The sequence below is a fragment of the Carex rostrata genome, chromosome 22 (assembly GCF_964058835.1).
Source record: "Carex rostrata chromosome 22, lpCarRost1.2, whole genome shotgun sequence".
NCBI lineage: Eukaryota > Viridiplantae > Streptophyta > Magnoliopsida > Poales > Cyperaceae > Carex > Carex rostrata.
Window position 1 is genome coordinate 4538886 of NC_135939.1, and position 19742 is coordinate 4558627.

The following is a 19742-nucleotide window of genomic DNA, read 5'->3' on the forward strand; positions in this document are numbered from 1 at the left end:
TAAATTAGTTTCATCAAATAATTATGAAAGTTATATAATTATAAACTTAGAATGTTCATAGTTCTATATATTTTAAATTAATTGAGGGGTTAAGTACAAATTAACATAAAACAATTTAACCTTGTCCGTTCAAATTTTCTTATTTAGAAAAGATGTTTGATATTTTGTTTGGATTATTATATTAGATGGTCAAATTTATTTCTCTCTCTTTGGAAAATAAATAAACAATAATTTATTCTCTTGTAACTAAAGCAACTTACTAATTAATAAATTAAATGAAATTCTTTCTAACATTTCCGTGTCTGCACACCTGTCCGCCACCTATCTTATAAATTGATCAATATTACATTTATGCCACTCACCGAACTTCAATTGTTTCTCCATTATAATTCCAAAACTAATCCAATTGACCATTATATTCTTCCTTATTCAGTCTGCAAACCTCTTCTGAATCAAAATAATAATTGGACATAGGAGAACCAACGTAAAAAAAAAAAGAAGGGGAATAAGAGGGATAGGGAGCAAGAGGTTGTGGCTAAACTCGATTAATTATCTCTAGTAGTCAAGCAACAACGACAGACGAAGAAGACGAAGGCACTCGAAGATCTTGTCCGTCTCTTAACGACTAATTGATTTTCTTTGCGTTTGTTGATCGGAGCAATGCTTGGTACTAAATTAAATCTCTCTTCTGCCTATCTTGATCATGCACAATTTTATTACCTATAATTCCGAAATGCTCCATAACTTATAGATTGTTTCTTTCATCATAATTGTAGTGGTGTTGTGCTAATTGAACATAGGTTAGCCGATGATTTCATGAGTCGATTCCTCACTCAAACATGTTGTTAGAATTTACACACTAGTGTCGATAATTGAGCATCAGCATGAATTGTGCACAATTGGATCAAGAAGGATTTTATGATGCATCCACACCACAACAAATTGCTGAACACATCATCTCAACATTGCTAAGGTGCGGGTTTCGAGTTATTCTCATATTCCTCTAACTTATTTTATTGTTGTTGTTTGCTTGTTACTGTTGCTTGCTTGTTTGTTTTATCAGTTGATAATTAGTTATAGTTATGTTCTTGAATGTGCTTTTGAATTGCATATCATGAATGCATGGTTGTCAATAAGGGAGCATGTACATATTTTCTAAAACTGAATTGTGGCATACTTGAAGAGTTTAGCTGGGACATAAGATTGTAGTATGTTCTAGTGTTATATTTTTTTATATTGTAGCATAAGGAAGCATGATCATATCTTTATATAGCAAAATCTGAAAATGAACTATAGTGTTAATATATAATTTATTTATGAAGAAAATGGTTTACGCATGAAAGCAAGAACCATTTAGATATTAGACCCACTAAATGAATGATAAACCGCGTGTACAGTGGGAAATATTATATATGTAGGTCTTGTAATTGCATGCATCTAAGTAGTAGTTAACAACTTCCGTTATGGTTTCTAATTGCATGGCATAAAAGCATAGTTTTCACGTGAGGCAAGACCATATTTTCATATGATGATTTCTGAAAATTAAACAAGGGTTGTCTTAAGCATTTAGTTTGAAAATTGAAATTGATATATATGAAGTGCATTGGATTTTAAGGAACTTTGAAAGAACAACTCTGATAATTTGCTGACCAATGACACATAGGTATTGTACTTATAGCATGGGTTGTTTGCTTTATTGTACCTGTGGTACTTGGGGCACGTAAGTATTAGTCATATGCTTTTATTTCTTTGCATGTTCATTGTTGCTTGTTTTAATTGCTTAGTTGCTAGTTATCTAGTTGAATTCTTGAAATTGGTTTCGAATTGCATTGTATTACATGAATAAATGATATCTCATAAGAAGCTTGAGTATGATTATTTTAAACTGAAATGTGAATTGCTTTGAAGTGTTTGGTTTGTATCAGATTGAATTATTTGCTCGGAACTAATGAACTTTAAGTGTTAGACCAAAAACTGACCATAATCATGAGATTGTTGTAAGGAATTGAGTTAGATTTTAGACAACTTGCTAAAATTTGTAAGTTTTGAAGTACCAATTAATTGTAGGCGAAAATGGTTAAAAAAATAATGAACAGTCTTCAAGCATGTAGGCGCTGTTATGTGTAGCGCATGCTTGAAGCTTGATTCTAGTGTGGAATGATCACATAGGCGCTGTAATGTGTAGCGCGTGATCGAAGTCATGTAGGCGCTGTTATGTGTAGCGCATGACTTACACAACTCTGAAATTTACTCAATCACGTAGGCGCTGTTATGTGTAGCGCGTGATTGTGTTATTGTGAACGAATTGCATCAGGACCAAATGAATTTTGATATAATGTTGCATTAATAAAATATAGGCCAAAACGGTTAGTATGGCGGGCAATTCTTTAAGCATGTAGGCGCTGTTATGTGTAGCGCATACTTGAACTCAATTCTGAAATATGCCGATCACGTAGGCGCTGTTATGTGTAGCGCGTGATTGAGGTCATGTAGGCGCTGTAATGTGTAGCGCATGACTTAAAACCACATGAGTTTCAGTCGATCGCGTAGGCGCTGTTATGTGTAGCGCGCGATCGGATCATGTAGGCGCTATTATGTGTAGCGCATGATCGAGGAATGGAGTGTTTTGTGTGAATAAAAAGTTGGCATGAAAACGCATCACTCATAAAGTAAATTAGTTTGAACGGTTTGGATTCACTATTTGAACTCGATTTGATAGGTTTTGAAGTTGATGTTATATAGACTGAAAATGACACTGATGTTATATTAGCCATACTCTATAATAAATATAGATGGTTAAAAGTGTAAAATAGAAAAAGGGCATTATTGTAATTTAGGAAATTAGAAAGTTACCGTTAGAACTTTAACGGTACAATGAGTGTGTAGAGGCTACAAACAAAACAAAACAGATCAATATCAATAGAAAATATTCATAACTCTCTCTCTCTTATACTTCTGCTAAATTCAACACTAGCTTACCATTTATGATTTACCAATCATAAATTTTTGTCTGTTTGTACGACGCACATGGGAAAACACATGGCCAACATGCATACCATTACAATATATAAAGGCTGCTGCCTGCTACCCTCTGTAATAGCACTTTCCTCGCAAATTAAAGCATGGCCCCTATTTTTGTATTTGCTACCAAGTACCAATTACACGGGACCTAGATCTAGGCCTGGCCTTCTCCAAACATAAAATAAATACGCTCTATTATAATTAAGGTGGAAGTATCGATAGTGAGCTGTAAAACCTTGGCAGCTGTTGTCAAAAATTTCAGAAAGAAAAACCAGAGAGAGAGGGATCGAGTTGAGATGGGGAGGAGGCCTTGCTGCGTGAAAGAAGGGCTCAATCGTGGTGCATGGTCGGCTGAAGAAGATGCAATACTGGCAGAGTATACTAAAATTCACGGCGAGGGGAAATGGAGAGACCTACCTAAAAGAGCCGGAATGGAGAATACATTAAACTCATTCTGATATATCTGGTAATGACACTGGAATTCTAGAACTATAGTATAATCAAGTGATGACTAACGCTATTTTCAGGTTTGAAGAGATGTGGCAAGAGTTGCCGTCTTCGATGGTTGAACTTCTTGCAGCCTGATATCAAGAGAGGCAACATTTCAGATGATGAAGAGGCCCTTATTATTGAGTTACACAAGCTCCTTGGAAACCGGTTTGTATGAATTTATTAGTTATTACCAAAATAATTCGAACTATAATGCCATTGATTAAGAAAACCAACATATTTTACTTACCAGTGATAGTTGCCACGTTGCAAGCGCATTGTTTACTTACCAGTTACCAGAAAAAAATATTATCAAAATTTATCATTAAATTTGTTAAGCAGATCATTGTTTCAACTTTTGTCTCTATAGATGGTCACTCATAGCTGGTAGATTACCAGGGCGAACAGATAATGAAATCAAGAATTACTGGAACACAAATCTCAGCAAGAAAATCAGGTCCCAACTACCCTCAGAGAAAAATGTCAATGGCAAAAACGACAAGTCAGCATCATCAAACTCGGAACCCCATAAGGTCATAAAAACCAAAGCATTAAGATGCACCAAGGTCTACATTCCGCCACCACAAGCGGATACGAAAGCAAATAGTGCAGACAACATCAGCGGCCTGCGATGCATTGATAGCATTTCCTCACCTTTCTCTCTCCCTTTGGATTTGAATATTGAAGAACTGATGAGTAGTTTGCATGACAACAACTTTAACGGCCTTGTTGATACAAATGTCGATGATTGTGATGACCAAGTGGGGTCCGCTTCGACCCGCTGGTTAGGGGAAGCCATGCAAGAGGAATGGATTTGGCCTCTTTGTTGGAAGTGATGCAGTTTGAGAAATGAGGGATTTGACCAAGTGGGGTCCGCTTCGACCCACTTGAAAGTGATGCAGTTTGAGAAATGAGGGATTTGGCCTCTTTGTTGGATTGTGAAGAGGAATATTGGCAACAATGTTGAACCATTTAATTGATGCAAGCTGCAAATTAATGTGGAAGCTAAGTCATTGAAGACGTATGGAATATTTTTTTCAATAATTTATTAATGAGGGCTTTAAATAAATATAGAATTTTATAACTTTTAGTTTTATAAATCAATGAAATAAATTTGTATAATTTACTTCAACATTTTTTTTTTGAGAAACAATATAGTTGGAGACAAATTTGAATGCCAAAGTAATTTAAATAAATAATTAAATAGTTTTGAGACATATATGTAAGTCTGCTTCCTCCGGAATGCATTTATATATGCTATGTTGTGAGACATTCCTTAAGCGTGCCACCTTTGGATTTTTATTTCGTTTTTAATAAATGATATTAATAAAAAGAATTGCTTCATCTCATCTACTAGTCCATTTACCTGGCCTGTGATTAGAGAAGAAAAAACATAATGTCACTTAAAATTAATTTTATGGACCGTGATGTGACATTACTAAAACAGTAGAGGACAGTCACATCATGCGAATAGTCACTTTATATTTGGTTCGCATTACTTGACTGATCGAGTTTAATTATTATTTTCAAATTTTAAGTTAGATAAAAAATAATATAACAAAATGTATAAAAAAAATAAGAAATTTCTACAAAATAAATTATAATTAAAAAATAATGTTGAAAAAATTAATCACCTGATGTGTCACGTGACATGCTTATTAACATGCTTGAGAGAAAAATCAGGCTGAAGTGTTGAATGCCATTATCAATGATGTTGCCCGATTGAAAATTGCTAGTTAACTTGTGCGCTGCGTTAAAAATTACTACAATACACGTACGGAATTAACATCTTATATTTCCTCACAACAACCATGAGATCAGCTTTGGAAGAAACTGAGACATGGATAACAGAGAAGAACTATTGAAAAAAATAGGCCCGTAAGAAACAGAGAACAAATATAAAAGCTCGGCCCAAGTTGGCCCAAGTTGGCCCAAGTTGGGCCTATAAAATAGTTTGACTGAACCCTAACATTATTTCATTCGCCTCTTAAACCGCCGTTCTCTTCCGATTTCGTCCTTGTTTCGCGACTTGCTTCATCTATTGCTGAGTTTAAATTCTTTTCTTTATTTTAATTTCTTTCCTTAGAAGGTTTGTGTGAGTTCTATTTGTGGCTCAATTGCAGTACCTGTATATTGACACTGTATTATGGTATTGATCAATTGGTTTTTTTTGCGATTTATACAATTTATACTCTTTATAACTTGAAACAAAAATTGAGCTCCTGATTTAGTCCCATCTGCGCCTTTGTATGCTTTTGGGAGTTGTAATGGTGCTAATACTGATTCTGTTGGAGTTTGTCAGGCTTCAAGTATTCTCACTTGTATGCTTGAAGTTTGGAATATTCTTCAAACATTTATCTAATGCATGCTCATATTCATATTTTTGCTGCGAAGGTTGTATTATTGATGTAATGATTTTACTGAGCAAATGAAGAAGTGATATTGTAAAATTGAGCTTTGCCTATGATTTAATCACAATCGAGCTTTTTAAAACTGATGCTCAGTTATAGAATGGTTCAATTTTGGTGGGGTTTGGTTTTGAATTTGGGTTGTTCGTACTTTGATCTTTGACGGAGATGGTTGGTTAATTCTGTTTTATTTTATTTTCTTACACAGTTTGGATCCTGTTCATTAGATTAATTCTGCTATTTTCGCAAAACAATGAGCGGCTGTGTTTGTACTTTGTAGAAATGAATCTGTGGGGAGAGTTAACAAGTTCAAGGTGCCGCACTAATAATGCTCATATTTGATTGATGACTAAATTGAGGATTAATAAGGAATAATAGAGCTAAATATAGTGTAATAGCGAAATTGTGAAAATAAAAAAAATGGAATTTGGTTAAAACTTTTGTTGTTAAACTGGTTTTTACAATTAGGTCCTCTTCTATTCTTCTCTGAGTAAATATTTTATTCTATGAAAATGGTGAAATAGAATTGGTATTTTTCAAGAAATAGTATGGGCTCATTTGCGGATATTTTTCTACTGTTCTACTCTTCCCCGTATAAATAAAAATGGAGCGGATACGGAGCAGATAGTGGTAAAATTATATTTAGATATGAAGCGAATATTAGATGGATATGGATCCAAATCGGATTGGATATTTATTAAAATAATATAAAAGTTTACAAAATAATATTTCATAATATTTATCTAATTGTAATAGTGAATAATATTTTTTTTCATAATATATATTAAAATATATGGTATATATCTACTATTTATATATGAATAATTGAAATATAAAACCATATTAGTAGTCTTATCTATACAAATATTCGAATATCAAATATTTACATTTAATTTTTCAAATACAGATTGGATATTAACCATACTATTTTCACCCTTACTTCCACATGGGTAGGCATATTGACACCAAACACATTTGTATTAACACAACATATTTACAAAAATTTAATGTATGGATAATTTTAATCCTCATTAAATGTCTTCCTAACTACTACATTTTTTTTTTCATAATGTAATTAATATAGTGATCATTAAATTATTTGGTTTCTATAATTGCTAGATATTTTCTTTCCTTTTTTTATATTTTGCATTCATGTAAAATCAAAAGCTGCATAATTTTGTTGATCTTCCCCTTTTTTTAATGAAAATATAGTTGTATAATTTACACAATGGAACATTCAATTCAATTAAGGTTGTAAGCAGTCAAGTCAAAAATACATATTTAACTTTTTTGTTTTGTTTTTATATTAAGATACCCTCGCTTTAATATGTGATATATTCCAACTCAAATATTTTTTTTAATTTTATATCTTTTTGTTTGTTAAATTTGATACTTATAATATATTAGTCTATTTAATTATAATTGTTAGGAATTTTTTTATTGATGTTTTGTAATTAATTTATATTTATTAATTGAATAGATGGATCAATCTTATGGGTGTAAACAGAGCGGATAATGCTAATACCATATCTGTATCCATTTTTCAATGAGTGGATACGGATACGGATAGTAAATGGTTATCAAAATTTAAAACCATATCCGCCTTAAACGGATACGAATACGAAGCGGATAATCAACGGATACAGATCCGAATACGGATACAAAATGAATAATTGTCAGATAATTGAGTTATGCACTTTAAGATACAAAAAAGTGACTTGTTGTTGTCTTAAAACAATGATTAAAACCAATTTAGCAGAGACTAATATCATACTACATTGACGGACTAAAGTCTTGAATGGAAAAGAATGGAGAATGAAAAAATGAAGGTAAAAAAGAAGGAAATTGTGTCATTGTAGTACCATCACTAGTAAAAAAGATATTAAATTGAAAATCATATCATATTATCATTAATATCACAACCAAGGCTGAAATGAATATGGGATAATATATAACAACTTATATCCGGAGCAGTAAAGTTAAAGCTAGTTGGAAGTAATTTTGGATCCGGATAATTGCGGATACGGATACAGATATTCACCTTCATGAAATTATTTGTATCCGTATCCGCCATTTTTTTACTATATGCAAAAATTATCTATATTCACAATTATCCGCATCTATTTAATCTGAATTTGGATAATCTCCGGATACGGAGCGAATATCCCTAATCAATCTCCTAACCTGCCAGAAGAAAACCTTGAAAATTAAGTTTTGAATTACGCAAATGAAAGCAATCACCTTTTTAATTTGAAGTTTGAAAATCGTGATAATATGCTTCTTGTTGTTCATGATTTATATGGTGCTAAAGGCTATGTATGCTAACAACTCGCAATTTGCGATCAAATAAATTTGTTATTTTGTAGTGTTTTGCTTGACTTTTAATTTATTATTTTAATTATAAATTGAATGTTAAATTATTCATAATAATTTGCATTCAATATATTTTTTTATATAAGTAATTATGTCGTTTTATTAGTGTTTGCTTTTTTACTTTACGAAAGGATAAGAAAATAACCACTGAATAAGTTTTCTAATTAATGGGATTTTATTTTGTACACCTCAAATAATTATTCTTTGTACCACTATTGCACGGTTCATCATTGCATATCCCACTTCAACGAAGCGCACAAGATGAAAAAAATAGATTGATTTTTCTAATTTCTTTAATCATTGTGTAAGCCATCCCTCCTTAGATTTTTAAAAAAATAGAAATCATTTTAAATCTTTCAACAGAACGTGCTGGAATTTTAGAAAAATAGCTTCCACCGATCCTGAAACAAGAAAATCTAAATCTACACCAATCCTAATAATACTATTTAAAAGGAATACTATTTAAAAAAAATCCTCCCTCCTTTGTGCCGCAAGGGAACATTCCTGTCCCAAACTACCTCCTAGATTAGTCCTAGATTAGGTGAAGATTTCAGATTTGATCAAATCTCCAAATTAACCATGAAGCCAGTAAAAAGGCAATCTATTATGAGGAGGATTCAAATGCCTCTATTTTTTGTGCCTCCATCATGCCTCCATTTTTAAAAACTTTAATAACTCAAAATTTAAATCTTAAAATTCAAAATAAAATCGTTGAATATGAACTATATCATTTTATCTATGCACGTGTAAAAAATTATGGCATTTCAACTTTGTTATGGTTGTCATCTTGAGTTTGTAAAAATGTATACTAATGTGGATAATTTCTAGACATTGATTTTTCAACTTATTGATTCATATAAAAACAAAATCAAAATGTGATAATTTTTTACAGACAAATAGAGAAAATAACATAGATCACATCTAACGGTTTTATTTTGACATTTAAGTTTTAAAATTTGAGTTATTTAAGTTTTTTAAAATGGAGGCATGATAGAGGCACAAAAAATGAAGGCATTGGAGGCATTTGAACCCTCCTCATCTATTATACACATGATGTTTCCCCTTCCCCGTTGCAGGGTTGGTGGCCAACATGGCAACATACATAAACACAAGTGGAGGTAGGGATAATTCATCCACAATCTTCCAAAGTAGTATTTTAGGATTCATTTTGTTTTTTCACGACAATAATTTTGGGTGATGTTCTTGTCGCCAGACAATTAAGGAAGGGAGCTGCTAAGGGCAATAATTTCAATAATGAGAGCTGAGAGAAATTTTTTTATACTAATACCCAATTTGTCCTTCTCTTTTAATACTATATCTGAATACGTAATCAATGGATAGCTAATATAGAAATTATTCAAATCTCAAAAATCTTTCATCTGTCTTGTACGAATGGAAACCAATTAAATGAAAATTTTATTTTATAACCACTTCATTATAAATATACTTTTTTTTTGTCATAAGGTGGCGATGCAATCTTGTGCCCATAAAATGTTGCATTGCATAGAAGTTTATCTATTTTTTTTAATGTTTGAAATCAACTCCTATACTTCATGTTAAATAAATTAAAATATAACTTCACTTTAGAGTGCATATATCCAAACAAAATCAATGATATCCATATGTTGTAAATAACAACTTATCTAAACTTATGTATATTGTACTGTATAATCTGAACATATTTTGTATTTTATTTACTGAAATTTTTTAATGAGTCAGTCAATATTCACTAATGATATAGAGCATGAAAATGTTCTAATTGATTGGCTTAAACTTTGAGACTTACGATGAACTTTGTCATGAGTGTTATATATGCATATTTGGTTTATACTTTGAGACTTACGATGAAAATATTCTTAATAATGTATTATAAAGTTTATAACTAGTTTTCATACCATTAAACAAGATGTTTGGTTTATGGGGAGTGCTAAAATGAGGGCAACATTTGAAATTTTGAGAGCTGAGAGAAATATTTTTCTCTAAATTCCAATATTGTCCTTCTGTTTTCTCTCTCATATCTTTACAATTAATATGTCATAATTAATACATAAGTCTATTAAGGAAAAAAATAACCAAGAAAAATTATTCCAAAGAAAAGGAAAAATTATATTTTTTTTTGGTAACAAGCATCTCTCTCTCGTAGCAGCTGATAATAAATATAAACTGAAAAAATTATATTAAATAATGAAAATTAAAATACAAAATACAAACCATCAAAGATAGTTTTTTCACCACTGCTCACGTACTATATAACTTCCTCCTGGTATCTTACCAGTACGTACAAATAGAGCCAAAATACAGAGTAAGTTCCACAAGCAACCTAAGAATACCCAATTTGATTTTGACTTTTATGACATATCAGAAAACAAATAGCAAGTAAAAAATGATTCTATTTCGCATAGGCCCCTCTTAATTATAAAATTGCATTTACCCTCATCTGGTACCTGGTCTGAGCCTCCTCTCTTAAAAAAATGGCATGAATCAAACCTTTTGTATCTCCTAAATCACAAATTCAACAAAATATAAGTACAACACAGCTTCTATTTACAGAAATGGATCTTAGAAGCAACACAACATCGATCTTACACCGGATGAAACCATCCATACCAACCTGAGATTCTCCAATTATTTTCTTGCAACTGGCAAGGTGCTGAATCTGCAACTGAGATCGATGACAGATTGAACCGGTACCATGACAGATTGACAAGGTTACCTTACCAGCAGAAACTGATACTGACTTCTACCAGCAACTAGCAGTATAAACTCTAAAAAGACATAAAATCCCGAAAGAAACATCATCTCAAACAGAAAAACAGCCTAGACAGTAACCAATGTGAAGATTTACTGTATGATTTACAAAATAACAGTAATAAAAAATAACAAAATTTCAATCATTTACTGTATGAATCAAAAAGAAAAGCATAGAGTACATATGTGGAGATAAATAACAGAATTTCAATAATTTTTCAATTTCTTGCAAAATTGAAGAGTTTTCTTAGATAGCATAAAATATCCATACAAGCATAATTTCAAAAATGCATAACATAAGCTGGAATTATTTAGCGGAAAATACCCCTTGTCCCTCACACTATATGCCTACACACTTTGTTTTATTCCCACATAGAGGAACTTACATTTAAATCAAACAAACTTGCATTTCCATGATCAAGTCCTTCGCCCAAGCCGCTCCGACGAGAAGCTTCGACAAACTCAAAACCAGAAGGATCCCGTTGCGTAGAACTTACCGCCTTTCTCTTATTTTTTGACTTCGGTGGACGGCCTTTTGGAGGTCGAGTAATAGGTTCGAAGGGGACATCAAATTGATTTATGAGTTCTTTTATTCTTTCACGAGCGGTATCTTTTGTAGAAGCCGGCCATTCTTGATACTTGGTGCGAAGTTCTTCGAGTATGACATCAAAGCCATCATCATGGTCATCGTTGTGTGTAGCCGCATAAATACTCAAGCTCCTTCTATCAATCCGCCACTGTGAGTGTATCAAGTCAAGAATTAGCGGCTCATTTCTCTAATTACTCATTTTGTGAGCACATGGAAGACCCATGGTTTTTGTAAATTTCCCACTGCAAACCACACTCATAGTACCCAACTTTGCTTTCATGTGTTGGTTGTGTAGCTCTTTTAGAGCATAATGAGACACATGGTAAACAACATTTTTAAAAAATGAAATATTGCAACAGTGAAGAAGAAGCATCTTTTCTCTTGAAAGCTGCGCCTATAAAAAAATTTAGGAAACAACAAATTAGGTGACTCTAAAGTTACATAATAAATAAATAGTTGAGATTAGAACATAATGTATGTGTTGAGGAGTACCTTAATTTCATTGAATTCATTTTCAATTGCAAGACACATTTTGCTACGCACTTCATAAAGATCGCCGGTTGAAACTTGTAAATACTTCTTAAGTTTGGCATGTGCTGATTCTGCTCGTGAAGATGCACGGTTCCCGAAGTGCAAGTATTGATCGGTCCATGCACCGACAAATTTCTCTTTCAATGGTAGCCACACATTTTCAATATACTCCAATGCTTTCTTTTTCTCCATGTACTTTGATTCAAATTCTTTCCAGTGTTCCTTGTATTCAAGCTCAGTTGAAGAATATACTACATTTTTCCAAAAACTCAAAAAACCTACCCAAATCTCTTCAGTTTCAAAATATTTTTTACACTTTGTCAATATGTTTTTCTCTATATGCCACACACACAGCAAATGTTTGCACTCTGGAAAAACAATATTAATTGCATTTATTAATGCAAACTCTCTATCAGTTATTATAACATAAGGTTGCTTCTCACCCAGAATTTTACTAAACATTTTTAATGCCCATATGTAATCTTTCTCGCTCTCTCCTTTCAGAAAAGCAAAACTCGAATAAAAGGAAGTGTTGGAACTTGAAATTCCTATGATATCTAGTAATGGCATTTTGTATCTATTGGTTTTGTAGGTACAATCCATAATAAAGATATTAGGAAAGTTTTGAGTTAACTTTACCGACAACGGATGAGCAAAAAAAAGATGAGTGAGATGGCCTCCTTCATTTAAAATGTTGTACATGAAACTGCCTTGGGCAAGCTCTTCCAATAGAGCTTGAATGATTGAACGACCCGCAAGATTATCTTTGCGAATTTTTTTTTTTGCATTGTAAATGGTTTTTGAGATTGCAGAAAGTTTGGGATTATTTTGCCGAAGAGAAGAAATTATCTGCCTTGGTGGTATTCCAGATTTGCTCATATGGTCAACACTTCTTATTTCTTCTTGTGATAGCCTACGACATATCGGATGCCCGGTTACATCAACCGAAGCTTCATGGTTGTGTAGGTAGTTCTTTATTTCAATCATCCATAACCCATTATCTTGTCGTTTTCCCTTAATCTTAAATAGACAATCTGTTAAACGGCTTGCTGTTGTTCTTTTTATTTGGTCTATCGAAACATTGCGCTGGTCTCGATAGCAACCACCTCTGTCACATCCCAAAACTACATACTTATCTTTTCTCGAGCTACGAATTGATAAACCATAACCTCTTTCTAAGAAAAAAGCGCGTGTTCCCTTGATCAACTCATCAGATGTCTCGAAGCTTAACATGATTAACTCGAGCTTTTCATTTTCTATGTCATCATCACTGATTGGCTCATTAAGATTCATCTGTCAACAAAGTACGAAGTTCTTTAGAATTATATATAAATTGTGGTTCTTAAGTACCAATGAAGGAAAAAAAATGTAAGGTGTCATAAAAACATTTTGCTGAGCAACCGTGATATTTCACCAGAACTAAATCTCCAACTTCTTCAAATTTTGGTTTATATATTGTGAATGTCTGATACAATTGAGTCATTGTTGCAATGAGATGTTGACCGGTGTAACACTGGTTCATACGAACACAATTTCGTTGGTGTACCAGTCAGTGCAGGGCTGTACCAACTTTCTAAAATTATCAATGGTTGACATGTTACCACTACTTCAAGGGGGCATGGTCATAATGATAATTTGAAAATAATTTTTCTAATGGCCATTGCCTTGCCGAGAGAGTAAATTTCTCTTGTGTTACTTAATATAATAATAACTATTAGTAGTACAAATGTATAGCACTCCCCAATTATAATATAAAATGCTAATCCAACTCAAATGCCCCCAAAATTGATTCTTTTTATTTCTTAATTGATGTTATTTTGCTGCCTCAACTGGCAACATGATGAGAAGCACTGAATCTGTTTTTTAGAGAGAAAAAAATGTTGAATTCAAAAATACATAGATAGCTTACCTTGTAACCTTCTGCTCGAGATTTGGTGAGTTTTTAATCAATTTCTCTCGCTTGAAGTATAAGCCTTTAAGCTTGCTTGAGTTGAGAAATTCAGCGTATATGAGAATTACGCAATTTGATTTCCTACTAAGTTCTTTTCCAATTGATACAGTGTGATTCATTTCCAATTTGGGTACACGCTGAACAATAATTTCGAATTAAAGAAAAAAATGAAGAAGAAAGATAATCACGAAGAAAATTCTTGGGGAATTAGAATGTTTTTTTGGAGTGTGATTTTTCTCACGGAAGGAAATGATCTGTGGGCTAATTTTCTGACTTCCTTTCCTTTTTTTACTTGTTTTATTAATTGAGGTTAGAGAGACAAGTTAAAGGGTAATATTGGAATTTAGAGAGAAATATTTCTCTCAGCCCTCAAAATGTCAAATGTTGCCCTCATTTTAGCACTCCCCTTGGTTTATTGGGTTTGCTTTGTTCGTTTGGTTTATTTGGTATGTTTGAGTGTTGTTTAGGTTACTTGGTTTATTTTGGTTTATTTGATATGTTTGGGTATTGTCTGGTTTATTTGGTTTATTTTGGTTTATCTCTGAGTGTTGTTTGGTTAACTTGGTTTGTTTTGATTTATTTGGCAGGTTTGGGTATTGTTTGGTTTATTGTGTTTGATTGGTTGGTTTGGTTGATTTATTTTATTTTAAACGTAATGCTCACTGCTCAGTTTGATATTTGAATCATTTCCTTATTAGCTATTAATTAATTACGTACTTATATGGTATTAAGAGAGAAGGGCAAGTTAGGTATTAGTATAAAAAAATTTCTCTCAGCTCTCATTATTGAAATTATTGATCTTAATATAGCACCTCCCATTAAGGAACCACCGTATAACCACAGGTTACTTTTTCAAGCCATGTGGGCTATCTGGGCTGATTTGGCTTGTCTTATTATTCTGTATATAACTCTTTTATTAATATCAATTCAAATATTGGCAGCACTTCGTCGCCAATTTAAAAAAAAATAATATAAAATTGATTAATAATTGAATGATTATGTTTTTATTTTACAAATTTATTTTGCACTTCACCACCAATCTTCCAAAAAATTGATAGAAAATTGATTAATAATTGAATGATTATGTTTTCATTTTTCGGATTCTTTTTTTTTTTTTTTTTTTTTTTTTAAGTTTGGTAGAAGTTACCAGCCTAAATCACAATGAAAAGTAAATTACAAAAGCATCTCATTCACCATGCAATACATGCACCGATGCACGTGAAGAACACCCAACATCAATGCAGCCTTGAAGCCTATGAAGAGGTTCAAACACATGCATCCCTCCTCTGTTTCTCCCTCTACAGAATTTCAGCCATAGCTCTGATTCATTCTTAATTTTTCTGCACAACAACTCCGCTAACAGATCAGAACCTCTGAATATTTTCTCGTTGCGTTATTTCCAAAGGAACCAAATCGTACATAGGAATCGTGTTGCCCATACTCTCTTAGACTTGCCGGTTAGACTAGAACATCTGATAGAGTTGTCCCATATCTGCTCCATCGAAACACCACTCCCCATCAATCGAAAGCCAAACAGTGCACTAATGCTTCTCCAAACTCTTTTAAATAAAAGGTGTACAGCATCCTCCCACCCACATGTATCGCATAGGTGGCATGCATCTCATGTCACAGGTAATTACCCTTTCTTCCATCACATCGTGTGTTAGAATCTTCTCTCTAATCACTAATAAGGCAAATACTTTAACCTTCAAGGGAGCATGGCATTCCCAAATCAGATTGTATTTCCATTTCACCTTGCTGCCCGATATCATAGTTTTATAAAAAGAATTAGCCGAGTACAGACCCGATGTTGTCCATTGCCAATTTAGCTTATCGACCTGTTGTGAAAGAAGAACCCTGTTAGGATTTATACCTGGTGCGATTTCGTGTAGTCTCTGCACAGATCTTTCCTTCCTTATTGTGGAGACGCTTTTAAGAAATAAATCTAATCTGCTGATTATAATCAGATGATTGTGTGAAAACTATATTTAGAAACATATATTATAACTTATTTATAAAATAGTGCATTTTATCTTTGCTTTGGATGATAAAACAAAAGAAAAGAAATTTATATATACCCATCATAACTTAGTAATTTACATATTTCCCTATCAAATTTAGTTATTTCCACATCTAAACTTAATTTATTAATATATCCATTCCTTCATTTAATGACTTTAAAATACAACTTAAAATTAATAACATTTTCAATTGACAGTTCTACCCTTATTTAGTAATTGACCACCGCCCCCCCCCACCCACAACCACCCTCCTCTGGCATCTAAAGCTTGATAATCTCAAATTACTTTGTAACCACATCTCACATGGATTGCTATAGTGCTTTGTTTAGCATGTGACAAATAAATCCTGAATTGAAACAATAACTCATATAGCAGGGGAAAAAAATTCTCCTATTGTGCACATAAATGATTGTGAAGACATTTTAATAGAATTTTAATTTTTCCACTTCGGTCAGCGAAACTGGGTTTGCGACTTCGGACTCTTTGTCGTCTCTCGTGATGTATTCCCGCATCTCTCAACCGCTAAGCTCTCTAGATGTAGCATTTGCCCATAACAGATAATTCTTGCCATTGAGCAAAGTATTGGTGAGATTAGAGATATTATTGGTGACCTCGTGTTGCCTCTCTTGAGCCATTTTGCTCCTTTTTTTTTGTTACGGGTTTTTGTGGTTATATTTTTTTATCTCAGAAATTTAGAGCTCTGATATTATGTTAGTTTTTATAGAGAGAGAGAGTTATGAGATTTTGAATTTTTTATATATTTCTTGTTATATCTTATCAGCCTTGAGGCAATATTTATACTACTTGAGTTTATTTTACCGTTGATTCAAACGGTAACATCTTATTTATCTTAAATTACAATTTTACTCCTTTTTTCTTATTTTACAAAACTACCATTCTACTTAATTCTATTCTTCAACACAACTCCAATTAGTATGGTAGTATGTTGGTTGGGGTTGGTCGTGTTTTCTTAAAGATGTATTGCATGCAATTGGATATAATATTTTAAATTTATGACTATCTAATTAAATTAAAGATATCATTCAATCTAAATTTTATATTAGACAGTTGGATTTGCTAATTCGACAAGAATAAAACGATATTATGTGGGCCACAATGTGCGAATCATTGATAGTTGATAGCGATAGCCGATAGGGATATTTTTTTTTTTGTTTATTGAGCCGGGGCAGGAAATGGCATCCCATAATTAAGGTAATATATATATAGAGAGAAGTGTTTAATTCGATTCAGATTCATTTGGTATCACTTGAAAAGCAGAACAGTCCAATAGGGACACCGTGTATATATCTTCTTGAGGAGGGTTCAAATGCCTTCATCATGCCTCCATCTTTCTCCATTATTTTCAAAGTTCAAACAGTCGATCCGAACCGCTCAACCTAACCTCCATACTAAAATGTGTTTGGAGACCAAATTTTATATTTTTAGGAATTTGTTTACTATTTTTTTAGATAGGTACAAAATACTGTTTTTAGATGGTTCAGATTTACTGATTTTGTACCTATCTAAAAAAATAGTAAAAAAATTCCTAAAAATATAAAATTTGGTCTCCAAACACATTTTAGTATGGAGGTTAGGTTGAGCGGTTCGGATCGACTGTTTGAACTTTGAAAATGATAAAGAGAGATGGAGGCATGATGGAGACACAAAAACATGGAGGCATTTGAACCCTCCTCTATCTTCTTAGCCTGAAAAGGATATCATCAATGTATTTAGTCTTTTCTAATCAAGTTTAATTCCTTATTCTTGGAACATTTTAAAAGATAAAAAAAAAGGTTTATATGACCTTTGACATTAATGGATCGCTTAACACAATTATGTTGGTGGGAATCCCGTTAAAAAAATTTACTAACGGAAACCTAAAACTCCAAATGTATACTAAATGTTTATCATTAACTTTATATGTGAAAATCTTGTAATCTTTTTTCTTATGCAAATCTTCATTTTTCAAATGTTTGTTAATAAAATGTTTATAAAGAACACACGCTTAACACAATTAGTGAAGTGGAATGCAAAATGTTCCTCGCCAATCCGGCAAGCTAGCTTACCATTTATGATATATTTTTTTTATCGGTGCCAAGTACAAAAATTAAACTCCTCCTTATTCTATACATAGGGGTGTCAATGACACCCGTTTACCCTACCCGTATCGTATTCGATAAGCCGGATATGGATAAGATTTTTTTTTTCATTAATTTATTGGATATAAGTATGGATAAGGATTTTTTTTCGTTAGATAAATGGGTATGAGTACGGATAAAGGTTATTTCATACCCGTTGGATAACGAGTAATACTAATAGGTTTGAGAATTTGTAACTAATTTAGATCTACATATCCTGAATAATCAGTTAAGCTTTAACACACACACACCCTGCCCACACATACACAAAGATTGAAGAATTAAAGAGTAGATTTAGAATAGGTTCAAGGGTTATTTGATGTATTGTAAATACCTTTATTATTATCAATGAAATTGTTAGTAAATATTTAAAACCGCTAACTTTAAAAAAAAATCTCCATACCCCAGTCGCCTGACACGCACTATGATAATAGAGCTATTGTAGAATTGGTAAATGGGTTCGAAGCTATGTTACTCGGATACACACACACACCATCTACACAGACACAAAGATTGAAGAATAAAAGAGTAGATTTAGAATAGGTTCAAGGGTTATTTGATGTATTGTAAATATCTTTATTATTATCAATGAAATTGTTAGTAAATGAGTTTGTTACAAAAAAGTTAATCCATGATTTGACTGGTAGAATGAATGATTGATAATGATATTCATAATCTTATTTTGATGTGATTTCCAGTGATTTCCCCCATTGTCAGTATCATATTTCATCAACATAGTATCATTGAATGTTTTAAAATCCAAATACCTCATATTATCTAAATTCTTGAGTGTGCACACAAGCTGCCAATTGTCCATGTTGAATGAGATAACCATATTTCCAACAAATTCTAGAAATATACAAAAAAAACTCTCAATTATTTCTGCATAAGATAAACTATTTTCTGATGCTTTTTCTGCAGTCACACGTGCTTTCTTTTCTGAAAAATAATACCTGATAGTGATTGCATGTCCTACTTTGATTGAAGCCAAGGGGGTTAGTTGACATTGTACCGAGCGTTTGAAGGGTTGATGGAGAGAGTACGTACAATATGGTGTGTCAAAAAAATATATGAATTTTGCTACCACTACGACTAGTACTTTTCACTCGCTTTCTGTGTCCATATTATTACCCACTTTAATTCTAAGGATTTTTTTTCGTTAGACCGATAAGGATACGGAGAAAGTCTATTTTTGTATCCGTTACTTTATAGAGTAATTGTATAAAATAAAATTTTATAATAATATTTGAATAATATTTAGCGATGATGTAATTTGTTTGCAAAATATTACATATAATATAGTTTGAGCAATAATTAGTGATGGACTTTTGTTATTTATTATTTTATTATAAAAAATATTAAACATATTACTTTTATTTCCACATTTTGTTATTTATGAAATTTATTCAAAGAGATTGTGTTTTTGAATTCTCTTGTTTTATAAAAAAAAATTAGTTGAAATTGACTGCACAC

The 19742-nt window shown here is 32.3% G+C and overlaps 1 non-coding gene and 1 pseudogene across 2 annotated transcripts; both read left to right on the forward strand.

Moving 5' to 3' along the window:
• Positions 1-3317: 3317 nt before the first annotated feature.
• LOC144573747 (transcription factor MYB1 pseudogene) lies at positions 3318-4346 on the forward strand (annotated as a pseudogene). Its single transcript, XR_013518077.1, has 3 exons — positions 3318-3414; positions 3549-3678; positions 3881-4346. The product of XR_013518077.1 is annotated as a transcription factor MYB1 pseudogene (transcript).
• Positions 4347-5932: 1586 nt separating this feature from the next.
• LOC144574456 (small nucleolar RNA SNORD36) lies at positions 5933-6013 on the forward strand. The gene has a single exon (XR_013518223.1). It is a non-coding gene; the product is annotated as a small nucleolar RNA SNORD36 (small nucleolar RNA).
• The last annotated feature ends 13729 nt before the right edge of the window (positions 6014-19742 follow it).